Genomic DNA, 12381 nt, shown 5'->3' with positions numbered 1-12381 from the left:
GCTCAGTCGGTTGAGCGTCCGATTTTGGCTCAGGTCATGATCACATAGTTCGTGGGTTCGAGCCCTGCGTCGGACTCTGTGCTGACTGCTCAGAGCCTGGAACTTGCTTTGGATTCTGTGTGTGTGTCTCTCTCTCCGCCCTTTCCCCCCACCCCTCTCTCTAAAATAAATAAACATCAACACGAATCATTTTTAAAAAAACTAGATATGTGTTTACTAAGGTCTATGCCGTTCCTGACAATATAGTCTTAAGTGTGACGTTGTTAAGTCTAGGCACCTGCAATGAATGCAGTCATCGCGCAGTGGCCCTAACTCAGTCAATGCAGAGTCTCCCTTAGTGGGGAGACAGTGGGCTAGAAGTGACAGGCATATACTGTTTTAATGAAAAGCGCCATTACAATTTACCTAAGAATATAGGGCACAATCTTAGTTTCTAAGGTCTTACTCAAAAATCAGGAAAATATGCCGTTTACCTCTAAGACTTTTGAAAGAAATACAGAAAAATGGATGTGAAAGACTGTCAGATCCATCAGTTATGTCGATGTATATGTTTGAATCTATTATTTCCTTGGTCTATTTAATTTTGTGCCTAAGGGCTTTGAAGCCATCTATTCTAGAGAATAAGGCCTTTATCTGGGAGTTAAATAGGTCATTTAAAGTTATTGTTATTCTGCACAACGATCCTAAATCCCATAATCTCTGGTAAAACCCGTAAAATACATTTCGAAGTCCAATCACTTAATGAGGAATTAACACACACAAAAGAAAAGTTTAATCCATACAATTATACTACCTACTGGATGCTATAATTTTTTAGTTACACCTCAATTAAAATTTCAAACTCAAAATTGCTGAGTACTATAATTTTTTTAATTTATTTTATTAAAAAAATTAAGTTTATTTATTTTGAGAGAGAGCGAGAGAGAAAAAGAGAGAGAGAGAGAGCATGAGTGGGGAGGGACACAGAGATGGAGAGAGAATTTCACGTAGGCTCTACACTATCAGTGCAGAGCCCAAAGCAGGGCTTGATCTCACCAACCATGAAATCATGACCTGAGCCGAAATCAAGAGTCAGACGCTCAACTGACTGAGCCACCCAGTTCTCTCTACTTTTCTTGATTTTGTATTTTATTTTAATTGAGAAATTTAAATGTTCCCAGCTACTGGTGGGAATTAAATTGGGGCAGCCACAATGGAAAACTGCATGAAGGTCCCTCAAAAAATTAAAAATAGATATGCCATATGATCCAGAAATCACACTTCCAGGTATATATATCCAAAGGAAATGAGAATAGGATACGAAAGAGATATCAACATTGTCGTGATCCTTGCAGCATTGTTTATAATAGCCAAAAAAATGGGAACAACCTGAGTGTTTCTCAAAGAATGAAAAGGTGACGCAGATGTGATCCACAGGCAACCACACACACACACACACACACACACACACACACGCTTACACACACAATGGAATATAACCCAACCACAAGAAAGAAGGATATCCTGTCATTTGCAACCACATAGATGGACCTTGAGGGCATCAGGCTGATGAGGTATGACAGACACATGAAGAAATGTACTGTAGGAGACTCTTAAAGGCAGAGAACAAACTGAGGGTTGCTGCAGGGGCCGTGGGTGGGGGATGGGCTAAATGGATGATGGATATCAAGAAGGGCACGTGTAGGGATGAGCACTGGGTGTCGTAGGTAAGTGATGAATCACTAAATTCTACTCCTGAAACAAACACTACACTCCATGTTAATTAACTTGAATTTCAATAAATAAAGTAAAAAAAGAAAAATATTGTATGATCTCACATATATGTGGAATCTTCAAGACAGTTAAACTCATCGCAACAGGGACCAGAAAAGTGGTTTCTAGAGGTTGGAGAGCAGGAGAAATAAGGAGGAGTTGGGAAAAGGTTACCTGCTTTCAGCTCTAAGATGTCTAAGTTCTGAGGAGCTAATACGTGGTAACTGTAGTTTCTAAAACCATATTGTATAATTGAAATTTGTTAAGAGAGTAGTAGAACTTAAACATTCTCACCAAGGGGGAAAAAAAAGATAGACTCGTAAGGTGATCAATGCGTTAATTCATTAGATGATGCAGATCCTTTCAAACCGTGTACGTATATCAAATTACCATGACTTACTTTTCAAATACCGCACAATTTTATGTGTCAGTTATACCTCAATAAAGTTAAATAAAAATAAAAATAGAAAATGTGCCTAGCCCAATGTAATTATAGATTTTCTTCCCAATATTTACCACCTGATATAGTTATAAGTACTTGGTGATGGGCAGTTTACAAGAGGCATGGCTTGGATTGACCATTCCTCACAATGCGGAAGTTAGAATCAACAATGACACATTTGAACTGTTTTTATTTAAGAAAAGCAAAGTGGCAGCCTCCAGCTTCGACCTGCTCTGTAACATGGGGACATTGTGACGGTGAGTCTGAAGAGAGATTCAAGGGCAATTAAACCGTTGTAAGACTGTAATCAAAAGCGAAACACAGCTAGACTTCAGTTAGGAAAGCCCATTCAGGCACTGACATAGACTTGACTTGGGTTCGGGACAAAACAATGGCTACGATGTTTGGATTGGAATACGTGGTTTATAAAGGCTGCTTCTTCAATTTCCGCATCAGTCAAGGATGCCATCTGGAAAGCTGCCTAAATGGATGCCACAGGCATTAAGCCTTTTCAGTGAGATCCATACATGACTGAAACCATCGATAAAAGTACAGAAAAAAGTGTGAATGAATTCTGTGTTCAATGGACTGATTGTCCCATTTATGTAACCTGTGGTTAGCCTCAGTCGGGGTTCTTAACATTCTTGGGTTTGTGCTTAATTCTGTAATATTCTAAAGATCACCATGAAACATCACGAGAGAATGAGACTGTCAGCCTCCCTGATATTTTATCAAACCTGTAATAAAGTCGCTTTGCCTTCTCACTCAACTTAATAAAACTAAAAGGCTAGAATGCTTTTATTTAGGCAGGTATGTCCAGAGGCATTACAATATTGTTGCTTTTCTTTGTGTTAATCTGTAAACTAAACATGAATCCTTCCAGTCTGTTATCCTTTTAAACTCCATAAGCATATTAAATATGTAACTAAAATTGGTTTGAATCAGACAAGGCACTTCGAATGAGTTCTATACTTTTTCTTCAACAAAAAAGTTGGAATTTTGCTCATTATTTCAATGAGTAGAAGCAACAAATGTTACATAATATTTTGTAAAGCTTTGATTATGGAACAGATTTAAACTTAGAAAAAAGTTACACAGATAGTACAAAGAGTCTCTGTGTACCATTCACTCAGATTCTCCCAATGTTGACGCATCGTATAACATCGTCAGATCTGTCAAAACTAAGCAAATAACATTTATACAATACTATTAATTAACAATTGAATTGTATTTTACCAGGCTTTTGTTTTTAATTAATGTTCTATTTCCTGTTCCAAAATCCAATCCGGGATCATACACTGCCTTATTCAGCGCGACTCCTCTGATGTGTGGTAGTTTTTCAGTCTTCCCTTGATGTCCCGACCTTGAGAGTCTGAAGACTATTGGGCTATTACTCTGTAACGTGTCCCTCCACTTGGGTCTGTCTGATGTTTTCCTATCGAGTAGAGCTGTAGATTTGGGGGAAGAAGACCAAAAAGCTGAGGTACCTCCCATCTGGGGGTTCACGGTGGCCGCATAGCATTACTGGGTGTGACCACCTTGACCACCTGGTTCAGATCACGTTCCCAGGTTTCTCCACTGCAAGTCACCATTATTCCCTTTCCAGATTCCTGTCTGGGAGAAAGTCAGTGAGCCTGGTCCATACTCAAGGGGAGGGAGATCAAGTCCACCATCTAGAGAAGGTGTATCTGGAATTCTTCTCTAAGAAAGATTTGTGACAACTTTTTCAAAAAAAATGAACGCCTTTTTATGTAGAAAAGTTTTCATGATTTGTCCTCAGCTACTGCAGCACACATTTCTGAAACTACACTGTTATCATCCTGTCTAGATGTCCTCCTTGCCACGCTGATAATTAAACAGGAAAGCCAGCTGGTGACAAATCTTCTGGAGATAAATATATGATTTCTTCATTTTTTTTTTCTACAGTGTATGTCGTCAATATAAACGAAGATAACTGACTGGAAACATCATTTCTGAGGACAACACGAGCAACGTGAAAATCTCATTGTGGGGGGACGACAGCCTAGTATGGCGTTATGCTCCACATTAGTTACTGGAGCTGCCTATTGTGTGACCCCAAGGCAGTAATTCTACAAAAAAATCCACTAGTCTTGAGAACTTTTCTCTGGGACAAGGTGGTATCTATGATGTTAAAGGTTAAGCACCCAATGTTGACAAATGATATTAAACCATTAAGTTTTTAAATTCAGAGGAGTCAGAATAAACACAACCATATGCTGTAACTGGATCCAATGTTGCCTTAAGTCCCTACCAGTCTTTTGAGAGCACCACATTTTATGAGTTGTCTCTATAAAAAAATAATTGATTTTAAATGAACCTAAGATCAAACTATGGTATTGCATCACTTACCTATTGTTGCAGAACAAAGGATCACAAATTTAGCAGCTTAGAACTGCACGGGTCCATGGCGCGGAGTTCTGCAGGCCACGGACCTGGGCGTTGCCTCATCTGGGCCACCCTCTTCCATTTGCACTCAAGGTGCTGGCCAGGGCTCAAGGCTCATCTGGACTCAACTGGGGAAGGGTTTGCTTCTAAGCTGATTTACATCATTGTTGGCCGTATTTGTTGTCTTGTGAATTGTTTGAGGACAAAAGTCTAAGTTCCCAGCTTGCTGTTGGCCAGAGGCTGGTCTCAGTTCCTTGCCATACAGGTCTCCTCAGCATGCCAACTTTACCAAAACCAGCATGAGAGGGTGTCTGCTGAAAAGATGTGTGTCACAATATTTGTAGCCTAGCCGCAAAAAAAAAATAAATAAATAAAAAAATAAATCCTCTTGATACTGACCTTTTCTGTTGAGAAGCAATGGGATAGAGCAGTTTTTGCCTCATTGAGATGAGATCCCAGAAGTCTGTGACTATCAGGAGACAGCAATCACTGAGAACACTCTAGAAGTTGCCTACAACATGTGGAGTTACAAGCCATGTGTTATATGATCCATTAGTTACCAAATTATATGTGACAGTTATGAGTAGCTCTTGTGAAATAAACTTGATATTTAGAACGAAACTTACACATTTAATAAAGAATAGTGGTAAATTTATTAAAGGTTATTGGGGTTGCTATTGATTAATTACTACGGAGGAAGTCTATTACAAATGCACGCAACAGTGACCTTGTTTCACTGGACATCCTAAGTAGACCTTTGAAGAAAGAAGGAAGCAACCTGAAGAAGTTTCAGTTGTAAGGGCGCCTGGGTGACTCGGTTGGTTGAGCCTCTGACTCTTCATTTCAGCTCAGGTCATGGTCTCATGGTTCATGAGTTCTAGCCCCGCGTCAGGCTCTGCGCTGACAGCGTGGAGACAGCTTGGGATTCTCTCTCTCTCACCCTCTCTCTCTCCCTGCCTCTCTCCTGCTCATTCTCTCTTTCTTTCTAAAAATACATAAATAAACGTGAAAATAAAAGAAGTTTCAATTGTACAATCCTCCGAAATCCAGCCATGTAAGAAATACCTATCATTCAATAAAGAAAAGAATGAGAAACAAAGGGTCTAGTTGGGGGGATGGGGAGAGGGAAAAGGCACCTGAGCATTTGTGAAATGTGGCAAAGGACTAAACCTTCTTGTAGAGAAAAAAAAAAAACTGGTCAGCAATAATTCACTAGCATCCTGACCCTGCACGCAGGTGCCCTGAGACGTGGCTCTGGGTAAAAGCAGTATTTCTCCTGTTGGGCCCTGAAGTTGGATGAGACGTTTTCCGCCTTCCTTCTACTGAAGCTCTATTTACTGAGACATCAGTGCCTGCATTTAACGGACAAAGAGAAGGGCTGCATCCTGGTGTCTGCCTCTCAGCCTCTGAGCCTACCTGCCACAGACAATCCACCAAAGTCTCAAAAGATAGAAGATACTTAGGGAGGGTGCCTGCAAAGATGAAATACAGCTATTCTCGGAATATTCTAAAACTTATTCTTGGTTTAAGTTGATTTGGCACAGCTGATTCCTTTGATTATACCATGTCAACCCCTGAGAAAGAATACCCTTTATTGAACTTTGATTCAACAGGGAGATCCTGGCTCTTCTCATGAGATCGGACTAGATAGAGGTCTCAAAATGCCATCACTGTGTTGACTTGGAAGATGTGGTCGAGATGGTTGAACATGACATCATCCTGGGCTCTTGTCCTGACGACCTTTAAGAAATCTTGACTTATGCTTTGGTTCTCTCCCTCTCTAGCCTCTTTTTTTTTTCCTTCCCTTCCCCCATAGACTTCTGTTAAGTTTCTCAGGATCCACATAAGAGTGAAAACATACGGTATCTGTCTTTCTCTGTATGGCTTATTTCACTTAGCATAACACTCTCCAGTTCCATCCACGTTGCTACAAAGGGTCATATTTCATTCTTTCTCATTGCCATGTAGTATTCCATTGTGTATATAAACCACAATTTCTTTATCCATCTGTCAGTTGATGGACATTTAGGCTCTTAAAAACTGAGAACAAACTGAGGGTTGATGGGGGATGGGAGGGAGGGGAGGGTGGGCGATGGGTATTGAGGAAGGCACCTTTTGGGATCAGCACTGGGTGTTGTATGGAAACCAATTTGACAATAAATTTCATATTAAAAAATAAACAAACAAATAAATAAACATTATATGAGAAATGGAAAAAAATGAAAAAATACAATTTATTTGACTGCTTATAAAAAAAAGAACAAAAACAAACAAACAAGAAAAATAAATCTTGAGTTATCTTAGAATCAGAATGAGGCTTGGGCCTCCTAAGCACTTTGTGTTTACTGCCTTCCCCCCCCCCCCCATTGTACAAGCCCTATGAAGGGACTGACTAGGCTTTTCTTATCCTATTGATTATTAAAAACATCAGAATGCATCTGTGCCCAATCCCTTGCAAGTGTATGGATATTTATGACATACACTTTTATATTTTCTTTCCTTTTAACTCCTAAATGTATCATTTTTTAGTTTAGTTTCCTTCTACCTTATATAAATTGCTTTGTTTGCCTTTATAAACCATGTTGATACCTTTCAGTAGTCCGCTGAGAAAAAAGAAAAATTGCTTAATTTTAATTTTTAAGTCAGTTGATCTCCAGTTAGGGTTTATAAAATGATAGTCAGCATATAAAGAAAATATTATCAATTTATATTTGTTTTCATATCACACGTTGTATCCATATTATTTATAAAAATAAAAATGCACCTAATCTTTAGAATCAGGACTCTTACTGGGGCACCTGGGTGGCTCAGTCAGTTAAGCGTCCAACGCTTGATTTCGGCTCAGGTCATGATCTCACGGTTCGTGGGTTTAAGCCCCACATCAGGCCCTGTGCTGATAGCACCGAGCCTGCTTGGGATTCTGTCTCCCTCTCTTTCTGTCCCTCCCCTGCTCACTCTCTCTCTCTCTCTCTCTCTCTCTCTCTCTCCCTCAAAAATAAATAAATAAACATTTAAAAAAAATTTAGAATAGGGACCCTTACTAAACCTTGGAATACAGGGCCCTCATTCTATATATAGTATCTAAAGGGTATAACCACATCATAAATCAAAGATTTGTACCTGCCAATGGAGCGGGTTTAAGACATCTAAAACAACTATTAAAAACACAGACTTTCTTGTGCTGTCTTTGGATTTCAAAGATGGAAAAGTACTGGAAACATCCATTTAGGGGCACGTGGGTGGCTCAGTCGGTTGAGCATCGACTTTGGCTCAGGTCATGATCTGGTGGTTCGTGAGTTCTAGCCCCACGTCAGGCTCTGTGCTGACAGCTCAGAGCCTGGAGCCTGCTTTGGATCCTGTGTCTTCCTCTCTCTCTTCCCCTACCCCACTTGCACTCTCTCTCTCTCTCAGAAATGAATAAACACTTGAAAAAAATCCATTTCACAACATAAATTAAACTGGTATTAACATGCTCTGTCTCCAGACTTGTCCAAAGTAGGAAATGGAAAGAAGATGTGAAGGAAGAGACCATACGCAGGGAGTGAAAGTAAATGTTACAAGTTTATATTCCGTCAAGAGTGAAGGCAAGAGAAATGCATCTTGAGACGTGAGAAACTTCAGAACATACGTCTCTTGAGGTAGCTTCTGGAAAAAAGTTTCCTGGTCTCCCGCCTATTTTAAGAGCCCGATTAACAATTCTATGTTATCTAAGCCCTCTGTCTATTCTATACCAGAGACGAACGCACGGTCCCAAATTATAGTCTTTAAGTTCACATACACTCCTGCCCCTTCCTTCTGTGTCGGTGCGAGAACTCTGGGTGAGTCCCCAGTCCTACCCTCGTTCTGCGTGTCCTTCCCCACCGGGGAGGGCTGGGCCAAATAAGACACGGCCAATGTGATGAGGCCTTCATGCTAAGCCAGGGTGAGGAGACTGTGCGCCATGACCTAGGTTGCATGAGGAGCACAAAGGAAACCACCATGAGGTGCCGCTACACCCCCGGGATGGCTAAGATGGAAACCACTTGGCCATGACGAATGTTGGCAAGGCCGTGCTGGGCCCTGGACGCACATGCGCGCCCGGTAGGCGTGCCAAATAGTACCACTGATTTAGACAACAGTTGGGTAGTTTCTTTCTTTTTTTAAAATCTTTTTAAATGTTTATTTATTTGTGAGACAGAGAGAGCCAGAGCGTGAGTGGGGGAGGGGCAGAAAGAGAGGGAGACAGATAATCTCAGGCAGGCTCCAGGCTCTGAGCTGTCAGCACAGAGCCCGACGCGGGGCTCGAACTCACGAACCGTGAGATCGTGACCTGAGCCGAAGTCGATGCTCGACCGACTGAGCCACCCAGGCGTCCCTGGTAGTTTCTTAACATGGAAGCAACAGCTCTCATATATCCAGTCATTCTGCTCCTAGCTGTGTATCCAAGGCAAAAGGCCACACAGCCCACGCGAAATCTACTTCCACATGAGTGTTCCTAGCTGTTTTATTCGTGAGAGCCAAAAACATGGAAGCAAGCTGAATGTCCGTCAAAAAGTGCGCAGATACACTGTAGTATATCCACATAGGGGAAAACCACTCAGCAAGACAGAAATGAATAAATTACAGATGCCTCAAGAATAGGGACAGATTTCAAAATAACTATGCTGAGTAAGCGGAGCCAGAAAAAAGGACAAATGCAGTATGATTCCACCTTTGAAACCCTGATTCGTGTTGCAAGAAAGGAGATTAGAGGCTGCTCTGTAGGATCATGGAGACGACAGAAGGAAGGAGTAATCGGTGGGCATGAGGAAACGTGAGAGGCCCCGGATCCGTTCACAATTTTGATTCTGGTGGCGATTTCATGGGCGTATACATATGTCAAAACATTTCCAACTGTGTACTTTAAATATGTGTACTTACTGCCTGTCAGTTACACCTAGATAAAGGTGTCATTTAAAAACTGTACAACCTACATTTTGTAACCACCATGTAAAATGGCTAGAATTTCAAAAGAAAGCACAAGGCAAGGCCAGAAAAAAAAAAAAAAAAAAAGGCAGCCAGGGGCACCTGTGTCGTTGAGTTGGTTAAGCATCTGACTCTTGATCCCGGCTCAGGTCATGATCTCACGGTTTGTGAGTTCAAGCCCCACATCAGGCTCTGCGCTGATGGTGTGGAACTTGCTTGGGATTCTGTCTCTCCTCTCTGCCCCTACCCCGCTTGTGCTCTCTCTCTCTGTCGCACATTCTCTCTCTCTTTCTCTCTCTCTCTCTCTCTCAAACTAAACACATAAATATAAAAAAAAATTTAAAAAAAAAGAAAGAAAGAAAATCAACCAGTCACAGTTAAGAATGGAGACACAGAAACAGATACAATGCTATTAGGTCAAAGATAGCAATGCACTCTTTTTTAAGTTTATTTATTTATTTTGAGAGAGAGAGAAACAGAGACGAATGCACACGAGGGAGAGGCAGAGAGAGGGGGGAGACAGAGAGAGAGAATCCCAAGCAGGCTCTGTGCTGTCAGCATGGAGCCCAAGGCAGGGCGAGATCTCACGAACCATGAGATCACGACCTGAGCCGAAATCGAGAGCTGGACGCTTAACCGACTGAGGCACCCGGCCCCCTGCAATATAGTCTTTGCAAACAGCCTCAAAAACAACCATTGTATTCTTCAGAAATGAAAACACAGTTTACTTCAAAAAGTGACCGATTCCTGTTAACACACAAGTAGGTTAAATGAGAACGATTACCGGGATCACAAAGTCATGAGATTTAACACCCAAAATCTAAGTTCTACTCTTGCTTCAAAAGCAAAGTCCATTTCTTTTTTTTTTTTTTTATTAAAAATTTTTTTTTCAACATTTATTTATTTTTGGGACAGAGAGAGACAGAGCATGAACGGGGAGGGGCAGAGAGAGAGGGAGACACAGAATCGGAAACAAGCTCCAGGCTCTGAGCCATCAGCCCAGAGCCTGATGCGGGGCTCGAACTCAGGGACCGCGAGATTGTGACCTGGCTGAAGTCGGACGCTTAACCGACTGTGCCACCCAGGCGCCCCCAAAGTCCATTTCTTAATACAACGCCATATAATACAAAGAAAATAATCATTTAAAAATATGCTACGGAGTATCTTTCTGGAACCAAGAGCTATTAAGTACTTAACGGTAAATGCTTCAGGCATTCTTACTCCTAAGATTATTTCATACAATTTTGAATGCTTCAGTTCGTACTCTGAGAAAATTTTAAAAAATAGGTTATGAATGGTACTCACAAAAATAAATTGTTCTTTAGGAATAGTTTAAGTGCCTATTTGAAAAATTCAAGGGGCGCCTGGGTGGCTCAGTCGGTTAAGCATCCGACTTTGGCCAGGTCTTGATCTCATGGTTTACGAGTTTGCGCCCTGTGTCGGGCTCTGTGCTGACAGCTCGGAGCCTGGAACCTGCTTCGGATTCTCCTTTGCTCTCTGCCCCTCCCCTGCTTGTGCTCTCCCTCTCTCTCTCTCTCTCTCTCTCTCAAAAATAAATAATAAACTTAAAAAAGAAATTCAAGAGGATCAACTGATAAGATTAAGATCCCTGACTGCAAGATGACTAATATTATGCAAATAAAAAAAATCCATTGACAATAGCAACAAAAGTATATACTACCTAGAAATCAACTTCACTGCAGAAGCAGAGGACCTCTAGAAACGCGATTGGAGGACTCAAGTGAAATACAGAAAAGAAGATTCCACACACGGAGAATCTACAGTTCCCAATGACAACAAACAAACAAATAAAATACTCTAAGATGTCTAAAAGTCAACTGTTCCCAAATTAACCTTCAATGTAATCCAAATGCAGTAACATGCGGAATAGGATTTTACTTTTACGTGGAACACGGCAGGGCAGTTGTGCAACTCTTTCCGCAGGAGAGCTGAGCGGTCTAATCAGAAAGACAACAGTGGCCACTTCTGCTATTCCCGCCTCCTTCAAGAAGCACCGGGATCAGACGAATTAGGGGACGTTGTAAAAAAAAAAATATCTCTGGGACAATCTCTCATTTTCAACCGTGGTAAAAAGAATGGGTTCTGACACACTTTTTTTGGAAGCCAGTCTGACATGAGCCTCATAGACTGTGCTTTCTTATATGTATGTAGATCTGAAAATCCCAGGAACATATTCGTAAGTTAACGCAAACACACTGTTAACAATTAAAGGCTGTTTCAGGAAAATGTTTTACTCTCCTAATAGTTTAGGCGGATAGGAGTTGTTGGGTCACAGTGCAAAAATGGGAAAGAGACACCTGTACGCACTGGAAAGTCAGCCTCAAGACATCATCATCCTTGTCCAGATGGTTCCTTGGAATTCCGAGGAAGCCCTTCAAGAGCTTTTGGGAATTAGACAGCGGAGTCTTCTGACAATGAGATCCACAAACAGGGTCCGGAGATGGGAGGAGAAAGGGCTGTGGGCAAGGGGGAGTCCAAAGATAATAAGCAGATAGAGGGGGAAAAAATTAACTAGAAAGCACGGACAGGAAGAAAGAAGGAACCATGCCAAGGGGGTCCAGGCAGAGAATGTTAAGATGGGGCCTGTAGAAAATGCTGGCACAGGTCGAGGGAGGGTTTTCAGTCTGCAGAGGCCGCGAGAAAGATCCTCGGGGAGCCTGGGTCACAGGGGCTGTAGCAGGGCCCTGACATCCAGGTCTCACTGTTCCACCGACGGGCCCTTCCATGTGGCGAGGACTTGCACAGGACGGCCACCCTGGGAGCCCTGCAGCACAGGTCCCTCTCTGCGTCACTGCGGGAGGCTCTCGCAGGCTGAA

The sequence above is a fragment of the Prionailurus bengalensis genome, chromosome A1 (assembly GCF_016509475.1).
Source record: "Prionailurus bengalensis isolate Pbe53 chromosome A1, Fcat_Pben_1.1_paternal_pri, whole genome shotgun sequence".
Classification (NCBI taxonomy): domain Eukaryota; kingdom Metazoa; phylum Chordata; class Mammalia; order Carnivora; family Felidae; genus Prionailurus; species Prionailurus bengalensis.
The sequence above is the reverse complement of the archived record's forward strand: the minus strand, read 5'-3'. Positions refer to the sequence as shown.